Genomic DNA, 19,794 nt, shown 5'->3' with positions numbered 1-19,794 from the left:
TGATGATTTTGGTTGATGGAAGTGGGTGGATATAATTGTGAATGATTTGGTTGATTGATGGTGTCGGCTTGAGTCCGACGGGTAGTCAATGATGTAGGGGAAGTGCTGCCCAAATTTTCAGAAATTATCCTACATTCAAGAATAAAGAAGTATAATGTCGTTTTCATCAGTACTCCAAATGATTGCGATCTCGGTTCTTGAGAAAGAATGTTATGATCAAACCGAATTTATATAATTGGTCTTTAATTCCAGTTAGCTAGTCAACACTTGGTTTAAGTGATCATTTAAAGGAGTTAATTGATCAACTTTACCAACTAATGGTTAGTTAAATGGAGATTGATTCCAATTAGATTGAGTCAAGCTCTAACATGATTTTCAGATCCGGAATCAAAGCGATTAGAAATTTGGAGGAAGTAATGGCATTAACATAAATTGAAAGTTTAGTACAATTAGTGAGATGTTACCGCAAACAGGTGCGAGGTTTTATCCAGAAGAATACGCCTTTTCGATAAATAAGAGGAACATAAAGTTATTGGTACATGCGAAAGAGAAGAATATTTCCAAGAACTAAAGGTGTAAGACAAGACAAAGAGATGTTATCATTTGTAATGACGTTTCAAGAAGGACTCGAATGTACATTTCTTTTGAATGGCGATTGAATGGAAGTTGCTGTAAAATAATGGAAAGCTCGCAAATTCAAGCATCTAATGTAAGACGGAGACTGATGAAGTCCGCATGTGAACTCAGTGAAAAGAGATGTTGGTCAATGAAGAGAAGTCAAATACGCGATCCGTGATGCGTTAAGCAAGGCTAAGAAAATAGCTACCGATGAAATTCGATAATTCTGTTAGCAAGAATTTAAATATTATAGATAAAATCCTTCATTCCACTGTGAACTCCAGAAATGACCTATCCAATAATAAACAGATTAATATTACTAAGAAAAAGAAATGCGTTATGTTTAAAAGAGATAATGAATAATGAGAATGGAGAAATAATAAAGAAAAGAAGTGGAATCAAAAGGATGATAAAGAAATTTTAATAAATAATCCAGGAATATGCAAGTTCGGAACGTCGGTTGTGCCAGAACTGTTAGGGGAATGAGGTGAAACGCCGATAGTTGGAGATAGGAATTCGTTCCAAAAATACGTGTAAACAGGAATGATTAAACAAAGGTATTAATGGTGAACTTCTAGAAAAGAACGTTACAATGAATCTCATGTCGAAATTCTTTGAAATTAAAGTGAAGTCCCGGAGGTTCGAACGAATGATTTACCAAGGTTACCTCAGGGAATGAGGTAAGAATTTCTCGTCGGTTACTGCACAGAGTCAAGCTGGTGTCAAAAGCTCTGTATCGTATAACTCAATAGGGATGAAATAATGAGTGAAGGAAAACTTCAGAAATGTGGAATGAAAGAATAATGAAATAAAGAGTATTTTGCGTTGTGCACAAAAGTGGTCATGGAAAAAAAAGAAAAAAAAAGAATGGAGGTATGAAGTTACGCGTCGATTATCAGAAATTGTAAGTTTGAAGATTAAGTGAAAATAATGTACCAGGAGTATTTGGATAGTGTGATTGTATTTATTGATAACATCCTCGCTAATTCAAGGACTAAGGAAGACCAAGTTGAACGCTTGAAGATATGCCTACGAAGAGTTGAAAAAAAAGTATAACAACTGCATTATCAGCTTCAAAGGTATGGATTATGAGCTATGATTTCTTGGTTAACTACCAACCATGAAAGGTCCATTTAGGGACAGATATCTTGAGTATAAAAGAAAGAGTGAATATCTTGTCTATAAGTAAAGGAATTTGAGAAGATAGAAATTGAAGAATAGGTTTTGATCCGTCTTCTGGGTTATACTGATACTTACTTTGTTGTTAGATATCAAAGGTGGTATTAATACAGATGATTGATGTGGACTTCAGTATGAGACGTGAGCATCAAAGTTCGTATTGATACCTAATTTGATATGACAACAAAATGAGTATTATTACCAGGAATTCGGTTTTGAATAAAGTTATGATTTATCCCATTCCAAATTAATATAATTCTTTCAGATAGTAAAAGATTCTCGCGGTGAATATCCTTGATAGTGATTGAAAAGAAATTGGGATATACTTTTAAGTGGTAGGTCAAATGTAATTACTGAAATTTTCCTTTAAGTTTAAACTTTTAAATAGATATAGGACATTCGAAGTAGAAGACGTCATGAACTCAGGATATCGGGCACAAATAAATGAAAGGTACAAGAGATCGATTCAAAATTCTCAAATATAATTGGAGAATGATCATAGGTCAGACTAAATGAACAGAAGGAGACGTGAAGAGTAAAGTAGAACAATCAGTGAAAATGGATGGTCATGAACATAAATTTTTAGAATTAGAAAAAGAAGCATATTAGTACAAGTTAAGTTAGTCTTTTTAGACAATGAGATAGATAGAATGATTGTGAATGAGTTGGCCTTGTTGTTACGGGCATAACGAGTTCATAAGATGTTCAAATGTATATGACTAAGAAGAGTAAAAATTTTGAGAATTTTATAGTATCAATTTTAAATTATTCCCGAGCATTTAAGGTTATCCTCATAAATGTCCAGGTTATTTTACCCACATAGTTGTTCGTTTAATCACAAAATATAGAATAAATTCGGGTTCAGGAAAAAAAAGATACGACTAAAAATCGGATAAACACGACTGTGTTTATCCTCTTTTTCCCCAAATTCATTCTCCAGTTTTTTTATCCCATCTCTCTTTAATCTCTCCCGTACTTCTCTCTCTTTCTCATCGATCACTCTGTTTCTCTCTCAATTTCCACCCCCGTTCTTTTTTCTTTCTCTCGATTTTCTCTCCTCCTTCCTCGTTTTCTTCCAGGTTTCGCTCTTTCTTTTTCCGGTGGTAACACCGCCACCGCCGCCGCTGCTCTTTTACTCCGGCGGGTTCCAATTATCTGTCATGGGTTTTGATCATTCTATTTATATATAAAATACGTATATATATATATATGAATCGTGTGTGGTGTGTGTGTTTCGTGTATGTATCTGTGTGTGTGTGGTGTATGTGTTTCGTGTATATATCTGTGTGTGTGTGTGTGTGTTATTGTGTGTGTGTATGGTGGTGTTGTGGGTGAGTTACAGTGTTGTGTTTGTGCCGCCTGTGTATCTGCTAACCTCTCTTTGTGGCCGTTTGGTTTCTTGTCTTCCGGCCGCGCGTGTGCGCGTGGGCCCGGCCTGATGTGATTTTCTGATTTATTTTATTGATTTCTGCAGGATTTAAATGATTAACATTTCGTGATTTAAATAAATTGTGCGGGGTTATAACAATTAATCGGTGAAATTCGTGTCGGACGCCGGTTATAAACTGGAACCCGCGAATTTTACCGCCGTCGGTGATGAGCCTCGGCGAGCCGACGGTGGGCGATGATGATTTTTATCTGAGTCCTACATTTATTTATTAAATAAAATTAGTTCGGTAAAAATTAATTGCGAAACGGAAAAATATGAATAAAAACATAAAAATACGAATAATAATAATTACTAACTGAATTGTGTCGGCGATTGGGATTGCGAATCATGGTTGGTTGGTTGTTGTTATGATTGGGTTGTTGATTGTGATTGAAATCGGTTTGATTCGACGGGTAGGCCGATAAACAAAGGAGACGCTGCCCGATTTTTGGAAAATTATTCTGAAAATACGGGAACATAACCTATAATTATCGGAGACATCGAAATTATATAATTACATTATACGAATCTGGCTCCATGCTATAACAAAATATTTTATAATTACCCTACTATTTTCAAAACAATAAATATACATACTTTCCGAAAACAAACACCGAACCGAGTTTCAAAGATGTGAACCATAATTGCTATGTGTATTTCAATAGTATATATAAATATGAGTTGGGTTATGAAATCGTATGGGTAGAATAGGATAGTGGTTTGATGTTAACTGAAATGATTATCTGAATTAGGGTATTTTAACCCTGTAGGTCCTAGTCGGAAGACCCGAGATTTGACGTTGGACTAGGAATGATCTAGTGATTAGACGTCGAGATTAACGAAGTTCCAATCGAAGGGCCTGAGTGTTGGGATCGTATCCAAAATGGCATAGTAGTTTGACGATAAAGCCGGACGTTCAAGTCGAACCAAAGTCAACTAGTAATAGCGATTAAAGCTTATTAAGGCAAGTATTCCTGATTTTTCTTTTAAAATACTTCAAATATTTCTTCGTTCCTATTCTAAGTTCAGAATAGTTAAATGTTTTACATTTCGCTGTAATTACTCTTATTATGCCAGTTCTTTTTCATTATTATTCCTGTAATTCGATTGCTCTCTTGAGCAAATACCCATTCTTTCGGGTTATTTGCGAACCCTGAATTGGGATGTTTTAAATTCAAAATGATTTGATATGAAAATACTCCATGGGCTGGATAGTTATATTTTGGGCATTAAGTTTTACTTAATCCTAAGGACCGGGACATGACCGGTGCCTTGAGATGGGACGTAATGCTTGGGGACCCGACTGGATCCAGACAGATAGGTATAGATCTGCACTGTATCCTAACTGATCAGCAGGATATAGATGCGAACTAGTGTCTAGTCTAATTCGTTGTTGATCGCCATTAACGTCCTTCTCTCTCAAAAAGTTTTATGATTCGAAAACCGGACAAAACCCTGATTCACGGGATGAATCTAGGAATCGATTGTCACTTTTGGATTTATAATTGAAGGCTGGTGACAACCAATGTTTATTTGCTCAACTCACACAAATAAATAGAATTGTCTACAATTGTTTAAAGATTTTGTCCGGAAAATTTCCTTTGGTATTAATGCTTGAAATTCAAATTATATACTTGCCGGGCATTTTAGGCTCACTCTTGCTTTGTAAATTCTCATTTCTTTCAGAAGCCGATAAGGATAGAAGTGAATATCTTTCGTTAAACAGAAGAAGTTAGAGAAATCTCCGCTGCGAGAGGACGAAGATGTTAGAAAAATATGACAACGATGTTAGCATAAAGGTATTTACATTTATATTGTAGTTGTTGTTAGTTGTAGAAGGTTAGATTCTTGTTTCATACCATAACCTGTAAACAATCCGGATTCAAGGGGTTAATTGAATATTCTTTTATTTTATGTAAAGATTGTTTCGTGACAACAAATCTTGACCCCGGATTTGGGTTGTTACAAGTAACTCTTTCACCAAGATTATCAAACAGAGTACTTGTATTCATTAAATTAGACCTCAGAAACTCCATTCCAGAATAGCCAATACATCCTCTGGTTAGAGGTTTGACAAGCTTCAGCCTTTCATTATATTCCACCCAAGAAGGTTTCTTGATGGACTTGTCAACATCTTTCTGTTCTGAAATAGAATCTCTTAGTCCTGTAGACACATATTCAATATGCTTGAACGCTTTAGGATAACTGAATGAATCGATATATTTTCATCTTCTATCATGTTTTCTGATAGGAGCATAACTTGTAGGTAGATCATAAATCTTTCCTTTTGTTTAACGCCATTGCTCTCTCTCTCTCTCTCTCAATTTAGAATTCTCTGTACATAAGCATTACATGATTGATCAGCTTTCCTTCTGTTAATTCTTTCTTGTTCATCAACCCCTGAATTATGAGAATCAACTACTGTAGTAAGAACCAACTGAATCAATGTATTGACCACTTTTTCATCAGCATCAAAATCAGCTATCAGATTTTTAATATCAGGATTTGCTTTATCCTCAGGATTTGTGTCTGCTTCAAGAGTTACATTTGGATTTGTTATATCAACTTGAGCAATGTCAGTGGCTGATCTTTTCTTCCTTTGAACAATCAACTCTTCAGTCTTCTGAATTTCTTCTGCTAATTCATGTCCTTGTACAGGATTATAAACTTTTCTAGATAAAACATTCAGAAATGCAGAATCAATTGTAACCATTTGACTTGATTTAGGAGTCCTTCCTCTTCCTCTAGCTATTGTAGATCTTCCACCTCTTCTTCCTCTTCCTGTAGAGGTTTTAACTTCAGCTTCAATTTGAGCCATTAACTCCTTCTATTGCATAACTGCTTCTGTAGTTGTTAGATCAGGAAATTCTTCAGTTATCATTCCAAGAGCACTCCTAGCATTCTTTTGCTCAAACTTTTTACCTTTGTAGTATAGAATTATCTCTTCACCCATTTTCTTGTGTCTGTAAGGGAAGAATAACCCTTTAGCATCTTCTATGTTAGAGATTATAACATCACCAGTCCGAGGAGCATCATCAGTAGTCTTGGGCTTAGCTTCATGAGCACCAGTAGACTCCCCTTGTCCTGAAGAAACACTTTTTAGAATGTTGAGGTTGTTGAGCAGTAAGAACAATTGGAACATTTGCAACCGGATTTTTATCACCATCAGTATTTTTATCCTTCATGTCAATAGAATATGTCGTACATTTTGTAGCAACTATCTTCTCCCCCTTTTTGGCATCAGTATTTGAAAGAAGAGAAAATATAGCATCCAGTTTGTCAGCCATAGAAGATACTTTATCTTCCAAAGAAGAAAATCTAGAATCCATGCTTTGTTGAGATTGAACCACAGCTTGAATAGCAGTTTTCACATTTGTGAGTTCAGCTGAGGTAGGTGTATTGAGCATGAATGCATCAATCTTGTCCTTTAAACTAGCATGAGATTTCTTCATATCAACAAGTTCAGAATGAATCCCTTTCACATAAATAGTAGAAGCCTTAAGATGCAATTTCAGATTAGGATTTTGAATTTCATCATAGGCCCTGTGAACATGTTGCATACCAATAGCAGATGAAATAGAAGCATTTTCATTTCTCCATTTAAAATCCCATTCAGGCTTTCTAAAGTGCTCAACATCAGCATTGTAAGAAGAAGGATTTTCACTGAAATGTGAAGAAAAACCAAAATTAGACTTCTTAGGTGCATCAATAGCAGCCTTAAGGCGAGTTGTGTCAGAATCATCATCATCACTATCATCATCAGAATTACAACTAGACAGACCCTCAGAAGAATTTGCAGAACTAGGCAGAATTGCTTTGTCTTTAGATGAATCCTCAGCAATAGGTGTCTGTTCCTGAGAAGATCCTGAAATATAAACAAGTTAACACCTAAATCTATCTTTTCTTTTTAAGTGATCTCATCACTTCTCACTCATATATTACTTTTAAGAGTAATATTTTTCTCACAGAAGAAAGTTTACAAGTAAAGAAATACTTATAAAATACTTTTCTCAAAACTACTTTTCCTTTAGCCAGTACCGGAGACTTCCACTCAAAAATTTTATTTTCTCTCATAATATTTTCACACAGTCTGATAGAAAAGTACAGTCACACATTTGTTAAAGAATAAGAGATGGTTGAGAGAAGTAGTATGCTTGTCATATAAATAGGGGTAGCCTTAAACAAGAGACTATTTATAATCATACAAACATGAGTAACAATGTGTAAGAGAGTAAGAAATACGTGAAGGTGAGTCCCCAAGTGGAAGTGATCATAGTGGAGGAACACACAACACATCAGGATGCTTTAGCAAACTAGTAATCAGGAAGGGATCATCAGTAGTAGCTGTTGCAGTTGAAAAATAAACAGCATCGGGAGTTTTTGTAGCATCAGAAGTTCACTTGTCAAGAGGATGAGATAAGCCATCATCAGTACTTTAAACAGATGGTTCTTATGGGGCCTGAGGAATATGAGCTGCTTCTCAGTGCTGGTGAAGGTTCTTGTACACTCTCCTAAAAAATAGGATCATTGATAACTATATCCACCTTTGAAAATTCTTTCTGATGAGCCTGCGTTTCCTTCAGTAGTTGCTCAGAATCAGCAAGAAGATCACCTTGAGAAAAATCAATAATGATTTGAGCAGCCTCTTGATCTGTATCTTCCCTTTAAGAAGATTGTGTGACTGGATGTGTCTCAATTGCTAAATCCCTTTAAGACTTAGGTTCTTGTGTACTGACATCCATAGCAGAGGACTGAACCTTGTTCTTCTTTCTGGTGTACCCGACTACTAATCCACCTTTTCTTTTCAAGTTGCTCTTTTCAGCTGTCTTGGTTACTTCAGTTTCTTTGAGTACTGGAATCTTTTTTAGTAGATCACTAGCATCAGTAGTTGGCTCCTTAGTACCAGTAATGTTAACGGATTCATCAGGATTTACACTGTAGAAGGGGGTTGAATATAGTGTATAATACAATCAAATCGAATTAAGAACACAAGTATGTAACAAAGAATAATCTTATTAAGAAAACAGTATTACAATGGAACCGTTCTCTCTCAGTGATGAACAAATATCACGAGAGCTGCTAGGGTTACAATGAATAATATTCTCGATAATGATAACATATCTAGTGTAAATCCTATACTGTGTTTATATACCACACAGTTACAAGATAATCCCTAATTGATATCGAATATAATTATGTATCCTAACATATATCAATTAGTTATCTTGTCCTCCAAGTCTTATATTCTTCATAGAATTCTTCTCCATGCATATCTCTTCTTGTTTTAGTCTTGATCTTCTTTCCCTTCAATCAGCCGCCTTTCTTATCTGAAAGTCTTCTTAAGTCCTGAGATTATCTCCTGATGAATATCTTCTGATATCTTAAGTTCTGATGACTTAAGTTCTGATATCTTAAGTTCTGACTTCAGTATAAGTACTGATTTCCAGTTAAGTTCTGATTTGTCCTGTTAGTCAAGATCTGAAAACTAAACACAAATTATTATTAGACATGACATCACAAATATATCTAACAATCTCCCCCAACTTGTAAATTAGCATAATATACAAGTTCAATAGATATTTGATGATGTCAAAAACATAAGTACAAATGCATATGAGAATTTGACTAGATAACTACAACTCACAGTCCTTGTAGCTTTTACCATCCTTAAAGTCTGATATCAGCTTTAGCCTATATATCCTTCAAAATTTAACAGTTGTAGTCCTCGACCTGGCTTCAGTGTTTGATCTCTTGAATGTCAGGAGTTGTTCTGAGATAGTTCTTCAAAAGAGTTCTCTCAGCATATTCAAGTTCATTTACCATCCTCCTTTTAACATCTTTAAGTTCAGCTGTATCTTCTCCTGTCTGAAAGATAGCAGCCCTGAGATCATTAATCTTTGCTTTCCTTATCTCCTGATCCAGTCTGATCAGATAAGCTTTGTCAGACTCCAGATTAAATTCAACACCCTTAATACCCTGAAAAGTAGTGATCTTGGCGGTATTGGGCTTCATCTCAACTAAATCACCATTGTGAGCTCTGTACTTTGGATAGTATGATCTGTCAGACTTTACAGAGTAAAGTTTCTTCTGCCTCTGAATATCAGATATTAAGTATCTGGAAGCACCATATGTTTACCTATTCTTCACTTGAAGTAGTAATAAAACATGTTGCAGTTCTTCATAATACTTCAACCGAATTTCATCCTTTCTTATCTGGAATACTCTTCCATCTATCATAAAATAATGCATTATGTCTTCTTTCAGCTTGGAGTTGTAAGCCATCCGTACAGATTCCAATTGATTTAGTCTTTCTGGAGTTGTCCCTACTCCTGGTTCAGTAAGGGATGTTGGATCTGAGGTAGAGTTGTTTATTCTTTTCTCATCAGGATTACCCAGTCCTTTTTTATCTCTAGCTTCCTTCCCTTGGAGCAATCTACCCTGAAAAACATTTATTGAAGTCTTCATAGGTTGAGCAGACTGTTGAGCTTTAGTAAACCCAGGTAGTAGAACTGTTGAAGGTTTAACATGAGCAATGTCAGAGGTTTCCTTTTCTTCTGTTGTCAAGACAACTTGAGCTCTGTGAGAGGTTGCTTGAATATTCCTTTTCTCCTTCAAAATTAGAGTTGTATCTTCATCAGCATTTACTTCTAGATCCATGGTTGGCATATATATCTTTACAGGTTCATCAACTTTTGCCTTACTGTTGAATCTAGGATCAACTTCCACCTGTGATTTGGACTTGGCCTTAGATGCCTCAATATCTGTCCTCTCTTCGATCATAATGCCCTTAGGCTTAGGTGGTTTCTTTGTTCTGACTTGAGTTTTAGACTTTGACTTAGATTTGTCATTTTCAGCTTTCAGTCTAATCTCTTCTTCCTTCAGACTTTCAATATCCATGCCTGGATTGTCATTTAGGAACAACCTTTTGGAGATCTCTTCATCAAGTTTCAGAGTTTGTTCATCATAACTTATCCTTTTAGTATCAGAACTTGTTCTTGAAGGAATTTATGGATGAGCGGAAGCGTGATATAATAATTATTCCGTAAAAACTGTAACACCCCCAGATCCGGGGTCTGGGATTCGGGTTGTCACGAGTTCCATTTTCCATATCAATACTTAATCATAATAGTCAACCAACTACTGCGTACTGTGACCCCATAATATACACACACACACACCACAAGTTATAGTCTCAGAGATGAATACCAAAAATAACACAAGTCATTTTATTCCACAATTATAAGTCATTACACCTCAAAAGGGTTTCTGAATAAATTTACATTTCCTTGCCATTATTACAATTCATAAATATACATAAGTCCGGTACAACAAAAGTTGAAAGCCTAGCCTATTGGTAGTTCCTACCTCAGCTACAACGACATCAACGCCTACAGGAAACTGCGGAACGTTTCCTATCCGTTCACGAATTGGGAGCTTCGTCATGTTAATCTTGTCTATCTGTTGTTGTGTGATGAAAGAAGAAAGCAAAGGTGAGCAACAAGCCCACCGAAATAATATGTATAATAATTAACAATATATGAGCATTCTCATAGTACTTATGAAAGTCTTGGTCAAGAAGAATTGAACCAAGTTGATATCTTAACGCGACCAAGTCGCAAAATATTCAGTATATATATACATATATACTTTTCAAAATCTTTGAAATCCTCTGACATGTATAATATACACAGAGTTCCAGTTTATAACTGTATAAAAATATCGTTGCAAGGTGATCTCATATATCTAACCTTGTCTCAATATTTTTCTGAAAACCTTTGTCATTCATAAGATAATCATTAACTAGATATAAGTTGAAAAGATGAAGTTACAAGATACTCCAATATACTTATATCTTTTTTCCGAATACTACTTGAACTACCACCATTCAAGGTATAAATAGTTCATCCCATAGATGAAGCTACACGAAAAAACTTGTATATAATCAATCTTTGAAATATCATCAAAATGAAATGAAGTTACGAGATACTTCATTTGATGAAAACATCATTTTAAAAACTCGACCCTGCCAACACTCAACAATCGCCCAGTCGTAGCCTTTCTATCGAAGTGCTCTGGGTAGTGTTGCAGAAATATCCAATTGGATGATGAACTCATTACTGGAGTTTTCCGCGCCAGGAAGACCACTCACGATGATCAGTCGCAGTAGTGCAACCCCACCATTTTCTACATGTAGAGGAGAACAGTCGGATTTACTTGTCAACCGAACACTGAACTCCTAAGGAATGGACCGTCTTAGCGGAACTTCCGGGCCATTTGGGCCAATATAATAAGGCTGGGCCGGCGCTACTCGACCACTTACGCCACTCCTAGTTCAGATGAAATCCATGACCCTGAAATATAAAGCTCGTTCTCCCTTTCCCCAAGTAGAAACTTGTTGATACGGCTCCACTAAGAGGTCATATCTAGATGGAAAGGAAAACTCACCGATATTTCCCAGGCGATGCCTGTTAATGGATTAACTTGTTCCAAGAATTTTACTTCCCGAGTGTTGGGTAAGTAATCAAAAACTCTTTTATCAGAATAGCAACCTTGTTGCGAATATAAAATACACCACAGAGTGGGTCCCTCAGGTTTTGAACGAGTATTTAAATCCCCTTCAAAAGGAAGATCTTAAATATAAAAATGGGTTTTGGGATCCGCCCCTAACCTTTAAAAATCATTTTGAAGACTCGAAAACATTTTTAAGAATGTTTGGAGTAATGCTGATTTAATGAAATAAATCAGTCCCGATATATTAGAAAATATCTGAATATTATTAATTAAATAATATTCCCATAAGGATGATCTTTTTTAAATATAATCGAAGTAGAAGTTTTAAAACTTATACTTGAAATGAATATTAAATAACCAAAGATATACTTATACGAAAGTACTATCTTTATTTGTATAATCAAAAGTAAGTTTGATTATCGACACATTATTCTTTAATAAAATAAAGAATATTAATTAGTAAATAATCGGAATCATAAGTCCTCGAATGAATATTCAAATAATATTCATTAAATGAAATTAACGGAGTCATATGTCCTCGAATGAATATTCAAAATAATATTCATTAAATGAAATAAACGGAGTCATATGTCCTCGAATGAATATTCAAAATAATATTCATTAAATGAAATAAACGGAGTCATATGTCCTCGAATGAATATTCAAAATAATATTCATTAAATGAAATAAACGGATTCATATATCCTCGAATGAATATTCAAAATAATATCATTAAATGAAATAAACGGAGTCATATGTCCTCGAATGAATATTCATTAATAAAATAAAGTTATCAAATAAACCTTATTCGATTCATAGTTTTGTAAACTATATATATATATATATAAATATATATAATATACTCGGGAACATCGACTCCCGGTTTTAGAAAATATTCACCTTTGGGTCCCCCTATACTAAGGGTATACGCAATTATTGTTTATCTCTAGCATAGGTATTATGCAACTAATAAGCATTCGAATCAACAGATATATATCAAGATTACGAAACAGACATGCATATATGCCATATCACATGCTCCAATATATCGCAAGATTTGCTAATTAACCATCATGCATCTATCACAAGATAATGCATATACATATGTATACATCACAACAACAGTATAACGGGTAGAAAACTTGCCTGAGCGACTGGGGGTGGTAAAAGGCCTGGGACGAGTCTGGTAACCTATAAACAACATATAAGTTGGAATTTAACCAAAGTCGCTTAAGAATCTATACTTTAACCAATTAGACGCTAATGTTCGCTTTTGCGCTTAACGATTCACTTAAGTCGCTCGAGTACCCTCGGCTCCATCATTTTTAATAAATTAACCATTACGAATTTTAAGGCGATTCTTTCACGAGTACCCTACCAACTGCTTTATCCACTTTACATAATTGTTTCATACTCCAATTAGTCATTTAAGGGCCTTAACCAAGGTTTCAGAGTAAGGCGAGGGGTAAAGGTTCGTTCGCGAAACGCCGTTACTTAAAACAGACGTTTCTCCTAAACCGTACATCGGATTCAAGTGAACCACATATCAAAACGAAGCTCGTAACATGAACTATCTAATCATGGCAATGGTCAGAATCTAACAGTGAGTGCACGGGTCCTGAAGTTAAGAACAAAAACAGTCTAAGAAAAATTGGGCATTACGACGGCTATAACTTAGCAATTCCCAAATTTTTACCCAATCAATTCAATATTAAACCACCACCAATCAACACCATTCCACCATCATTTAACCACAAATAAACCATACAACCAAACTTCATCCAAATCCTATTAAATCAGTCCATTACTTCATTTTTTATCCATCTTATTCAATCACAACAAGAGCTACTAACTATACTTAAGGTTCATTAACCACTAACCAAGATTTACAACCCAAACTCATTACAAATCCAACCAAAATCTAAATATACATGAATCATGCTCTCATGAATTATAATCAACAAAACCAAACCTAATACTCAAAGTAAAGCTAGGGTTTGGAGGGGTTATACCTTCCTTGGAGTGATTAGAGTAGCTAGGAAGCCTTAAGAAGCCTTGAGATAGCTTAGGAATGCTTGGATCTTAAAGGAAATCAAAGAAAATAAAGTTAGTAATCTTGAAAACACTATTCATAATCTTCTTCCTTGATTTATTGGAAGAGATTCATGAAGAATTGGAGGCTTAAACTTCTAGGATAGCCATAACTAATCATAAGGAACCTTGGATAATTACCTTGTAATTTAACAAAGCTTGAATCTTGATTTTTTGGAATTTTTCTCTTCTTTAGGATGAAGAAGTCGAGAGCACTTGTTCTTGGGAGGGTTTTTACTTTTCCAAATGAGTTTGTGGTGGAAAATGGAAGTGAATAGGATATTTGGGTGATTAATTGGTTCAATAAAGTGAGTGGAGTGCGACTAAGCATGACATCACCTTGGTGACTTCATCAATTGCCACTTGTCATCAATTGGTGGTGGAGGCATCTTTCTTGCTAATCCTTGCTTAGTTGCTTGATTATCATCCTTAATCCTTGCACTAATCACTCTTGCATTACCTGTCGTTTAATTGTTTTACGACTCGTTTATCGTTCGTTCTTACTAATCATTTGAGGGATCATATCCGGGATCTTATTACTTGGGTTCCCTTAACCTTTCTCAATATATTATATTCCTTTTATGATCCTCTCTTATAATCCTTGAATTAAAATCCTTTTAATCATGTTACCTTATACTCAATTCTTTCGGTATCTGGTGGATTTTCGGGAAAAATCAAAGTGTTCGAATTTGGATTCTGACGATCTTTACATACACTTATTTACTTTATGGAATACTAATACGATCATGGAATTTCCATAACAGTACTCCTATATATCATGGTCTGATAATTTTCCTTAATTAGCATCATCAGCAAAAGTTACTATTCATCAGGGTTTCACAAATTCCACAAATTGGGGTTATTACAAAAACCATGTATCGCACATATAGAAAACGCATAAATCAGAAAAACGGAGGAATCGTAACCATACCTTGAAAATGGAAGCTTTATAATATGGTTGCTAGCAGTTGCTCCTCAGTGCGTGAAGCACTCTACAGGTATCCACCAAGAATGATCCTCTTCGATGAAGCTTTTTATAAAACCAAGCTTTTATAAAAATGGAGTTTTTGGAAGAGAGAGAGAGAGAGGAAGAAGATGGAGGCTAGCTCTTCTTAGGGTTTTCACAAAACCAAGTGTATATATTAGAATGAGCCATCTCATTCTATTTATAGGGCTCTGCTAGGGGTTTTCACAATATATCAATATATATATATATTAGCCCCATATTTTATCTTTATAAAATGCTTTAATAATAATTAAAACTATTTTAATCATTATTTCTTTTTCTAAACTATTTAGAAAATAATTCTCTCTCTCATTATTTCATCAAAGAAAATATTCTCTTATGGTGTGACCATGTAGGTTCAATATTATACCTATAGTAGAAATAAATAATAATAAACTTTTATTAATTATTTACATGAATACTAAAATTCACTAAATATAATTAACTGATTAATTATATTTATTCTACATCGTGAGTGATGCTTCTCAACATATCGCGACTATCCGGATAATATGAATTCACTGCTTAGAATACCAAGAACCTGTCGGTGACTAGTTACCATACAATGAATTCCTTCTACCCTTATAATATCCCGATTAAATACAAGGCATGGATCTCGTGTCAGGACTATCAAATTTAATCATATGATTTCTTATTCATAATGCAAAGTTCATATTAATGCAAATTAGAAACTCCTTTCTAATTTCATACACTCTGGCCAGAGATTCCAGAAATCGCATACTAAGAATAACATAGGATATTCTCTTCCTATACTTGAAGGGGTAGATCTTCTATTGATGTTAACTATCTCTATACACAAATTCCTATGCCCAAAATAGACCTAATGGATGTCCTTGAGACAAAGGACTAAACCAAAGCACAGTTCATTATATACAAGATAACTTTAATGATCTCAAGTCTAAGGACACTTGTACAACTATCACTCAGTGAACAACTATTGACACGTGAGTAATCTCCATTAGTTGTTCAACTTATCGAGTCATGTTCAGTGAACTCATCATACAAGAAAGTTCTTACTAACTCATCATACATGATTGGATTTAGGACAAACACTTTCAATCTCCCACTTGAACTAAAGCCAATCACCCTGGTATCTAATACCCATATTCTCTTTATGACGATCAAAGTAAATCTGAGACAATGACTTTCCGAGTGGGTCTACTACGTTTTTATGTGTGTCAACTCTCTCAATCTTGACATCTCCTCTTTCAATGATTTCCCTAATCAAATGAAAGCGTCGCAAAACATGTTTAGAATTTTTATGAGACCTAGGTTCCTTGGCTTGTGCTATTGCTGCGTTGTTATCACAATACAACACAATAGGCTCCTCAATGCTAGGAACAACTCCCAACTCAGAAACAAATTTTCTCATCCAAACGGCTTCTTTTGCAGCCTCACTTGCAGCTATATATTCTGCTTCCGTTGTGGAGTCAGCCGTTGTAGACTGTTTGGAACTCTTCCAATTAATCGCACCACCATTCAGAGTAAACACGTACCCTGACATGGATTTGCTATCATCACTTTCTGATTGAAAACTAGAGTTAGTATAACCCTCTATTTTCAACTCAGATCCACCACCGAAAACAAGAAAAATATCCTTAGTTCTTCGCAAGTACTTAAGGATGTTCATCACTACTTTCTAGTGGTCTTCACCTGGATTGGACTGATATCTGCTCATCACACTAATTGAATAAGCAACATCAAGCCTATTACATAACATCACGTACATGATAGATCCTATTGCTGAAGTATAAGGAATCTTACTCATACGCTCTCTTTCCTCAGGTGTCTTAGGAGACATCTTTTCGGAATGGGATACTCCATGGCTCATCGGTATGAGACCTCTTCTGGAGTTTTCCATGCTAAACGTTTTAAGCACTTTTTGGATGTATGTACCCTGGGTAAGACCTATCATTCTTCTAGATCTATCTCTATAGATCTTCATACCGAGAATGTAGGATGCTTCTCCCAAGTCCTTCATAGTGAAGTTCTTCGATAGCCACACTTTGACTGATTGCAACATCAGTATATTATTTCCTATAAGAAGTATGTCATCCATATACAATACAAGAAATATTACCGCACTCCCACTAACCTTCTTATAGACACATGGTTCATCTATGTTTTTGATAAAACCAAACTCTTTGATTGTCTCATCAAAACGGATGTTCCATCTACGAGAAGCTTGCTTTAAACCATATATGGTTCGTAGCAGCTTACACACTAGGTGTTCATTTCCCTTGGAAAGAAAACCCTCTGGCTGTGTACACTTCCTCTTCAAGTTTCCCATTGAGGAAGGCAGTTTTCATGTCCATTTGCCAGATCTCATAGTCGTAGTAAGCAGCAATCGCAAGCGAAATCCGAATTGATTTTAACAGGGCTACAGGCAAAAAAGTTTCATCAAAGTCAATCCCTTGCCTTTGTCTGAATTCTTTTGCCACGATCCTGGTCTTATAGGTCTCCACCTGGCCATCTGCTCCAATCTTTCTTTTTTATACCCACTTGCACCTAATAGGCTTTATACCCACAGGTGCTTCAACCAAAGTCCATACTTGGTTGGTATACATATATTCTCTGAGTCAACACTACTCATAGCCTCATTATAGGTCATAGGGTCGTCATCATCAATGATTGACAACTCATTGTCATTCTTAATGACAAGGCCTTAATACCTCTCAGGTTGGCGAGACACTCCCCCTAACCTACAAATGGGTTGTTCTACAGAAGCTTGTTCAATCTGAACAGGTGTTTCCACTTGAACCGTAGTAGTTTGTGCTTCTGGAACTTCATCAAGTTCAATTTTTCTCCCACTGTTTCCTTTAAGGATAAACTGCTTTTCCAAGAAGGTAACATGTCTGGAGATAAACACCCTATGATCGGTGTAAAAGTAATACCCTAAAGTTTCTTTAGGATATCCCACAAAACTACATTTTATGGATCGAGATTTTAGCTTATCAGGGTCAACTTTCTTGACATAAGCTGGACATCCCCAAATCTTAACTTGTTTAAGACTTGATTTCCTTTCTTTCCATATCTCATATGGAGTTTGAGGAACAGATTTGGAAGGCACCTTATTCAGTAAATATGCTGAGGTTTCAAATGCATAACCCAACATAAATACTGGAAGATCCGCATAGCTCATCATGGACCGAACCATGTCTAACAAAGTTCTATTTCTCCTTTCAGATACCCCATTCAACTGTGGAGTATATGGAGGACTCGACTGGGTGACTATACCATTTTCTTTGAGATAATCTAGAAACTCTCCATTCAAGTATTCACCACCTCGATCTGATCAAAGAGTTATAATACTATGTTTGGTTTGTTTCTACACTTCATGCTTATATTCTTTGAACTTTTCAAAGGTTTCAGACTTGTGTTTCATCAAATACACATATCCGAATCTAAATCGATCATCTATGAAAGTAATGAAGTATGAAAATCCACCCATGGCTTACATAGACATTGGTCCACATACATCTGTGTGTACCAATCCTAGAAAATCTGCAGCCCTCTCTCCATGTCCACTAAATGGAGATTTGGTCATTTTGCCCAATAGACAAGACTCGCATGTAGGTATGATTCAAAAACAAAGGGGTCAAGTAACCTTTCCTTATGCAATGTCCGAAGTCTATTTTCACTAATATGACCAACTCACAAAAGGGTGAGATTTTCATCATCCCTTTTTATTTTATTAGTATGTTCAATTTGTAGTAAATTATGCTCTATGTCACATACACACAGACCATTATTTAAATTACCACTTCCATAAAGAACGTTATCTCTAAGAATTGAACATTTATTATTCTGAATAACAAACGAAAATCCAGCCAAGTCTAACATGGGAATAGAAATAATATTCCTCACAATTGAGGGAACAAAATAACAATTATTTAAAACAATAGTCTTGCCCGTAGGCATATGTAAATGAAATGATCCTACAGCTTCAGCAACAACTCTTGCTCCATTTTCCATCCGTAGAATCACATCCTCTTCCTCAAGAGTCCTGCTTCTCCTTAGTCCCTGCAACGAATTGCAAATGTGAGAACCACAGGCGGTATCTAATAACTAAGTAGAAATTTGATTTAATGACATATTCACTTCAATCATGAACATACCTGAAACAGAAGAGGTAGTATCACTACCCTTCTTCTTCTTCTTCAATTGTGCAAGGTAAACCTTGACGTTCCTTTTCCAGTGCCCCACCTGGTTACAGTGGAAGCAAACAGCTTTGCTCTTGTGGTCTTCAGCTTTTGGTGGAACCGGCTTTTTCTCACCTACTTTCTTCTTCTTGGAAGGGTTCTTCTTCCTTTTCTTAGGATTGGAACCTTCACCAATTAGAAGAACAGAGTTCTTCTTAGAGGGAAAATTTGATTCCGCAGTCTTCAACATGTTGTGGAGTTCAGCCGGTCTGACATCCAGCTTATTCATGTGAAAGTTCATAACAAACTGCGAAAACGAACCCGAAAGTGATTGCAAGACCAAGTCTTGAGTCAGTTCCCCATCCATGTTAAAACCAAGTTGTCCAAGACGTGCAATCAAATTGATCATCTTAAGTACATGGTCATTCACAGATGATCCCTCAGACATTCTACAACCGAACAACTCCTTCGATATCTCATATCGAGCTGTCCTCCCTGCCACATCATACAACTCTTGTAGATGCGTAAGGATAGTGTGAGAATCCATATGCTCATGCTGCTTCTGTAGCTCAATGTTCATGGAAGCTAGCATGATACATTGAGCAACATTTGCATCATCTATCCACTTACGATATACAACATGTTCATCATTATGTGCATCGTCAGCAGGTTCAGCAGGCTTAGGTGAGTCAAGCACATATTCCAGCTTCTCAACCCTGAGAACAATTCTCAAGTTTCGAAGCCAGTCAGCAAAATTAGGACCAGTCAACTTGTGAGCATCTAGTATGCTCTGAAGT

The sequence above is a fragment of the Apium graveolens genome, chromosome 1 (assembly GCF_009905375.1).
Source record: "Apium graveolens cultivar Ventura chromosome 1, ASM990537v1, whole genome shotgun sequence".
In the NCBI taxonomy this organism is placed as follows: domain Eukaryota; kingdom Viridiplantae; phylum Streptophyta; class Magnoliopsida; order Apiales; family Apiaceae; genus Apium; species Apium graveolens.
The sequence above is the reverse complement of the archived record's forward strand: the minus strand, read 5'-3'. Positions refer to the sequence as shown.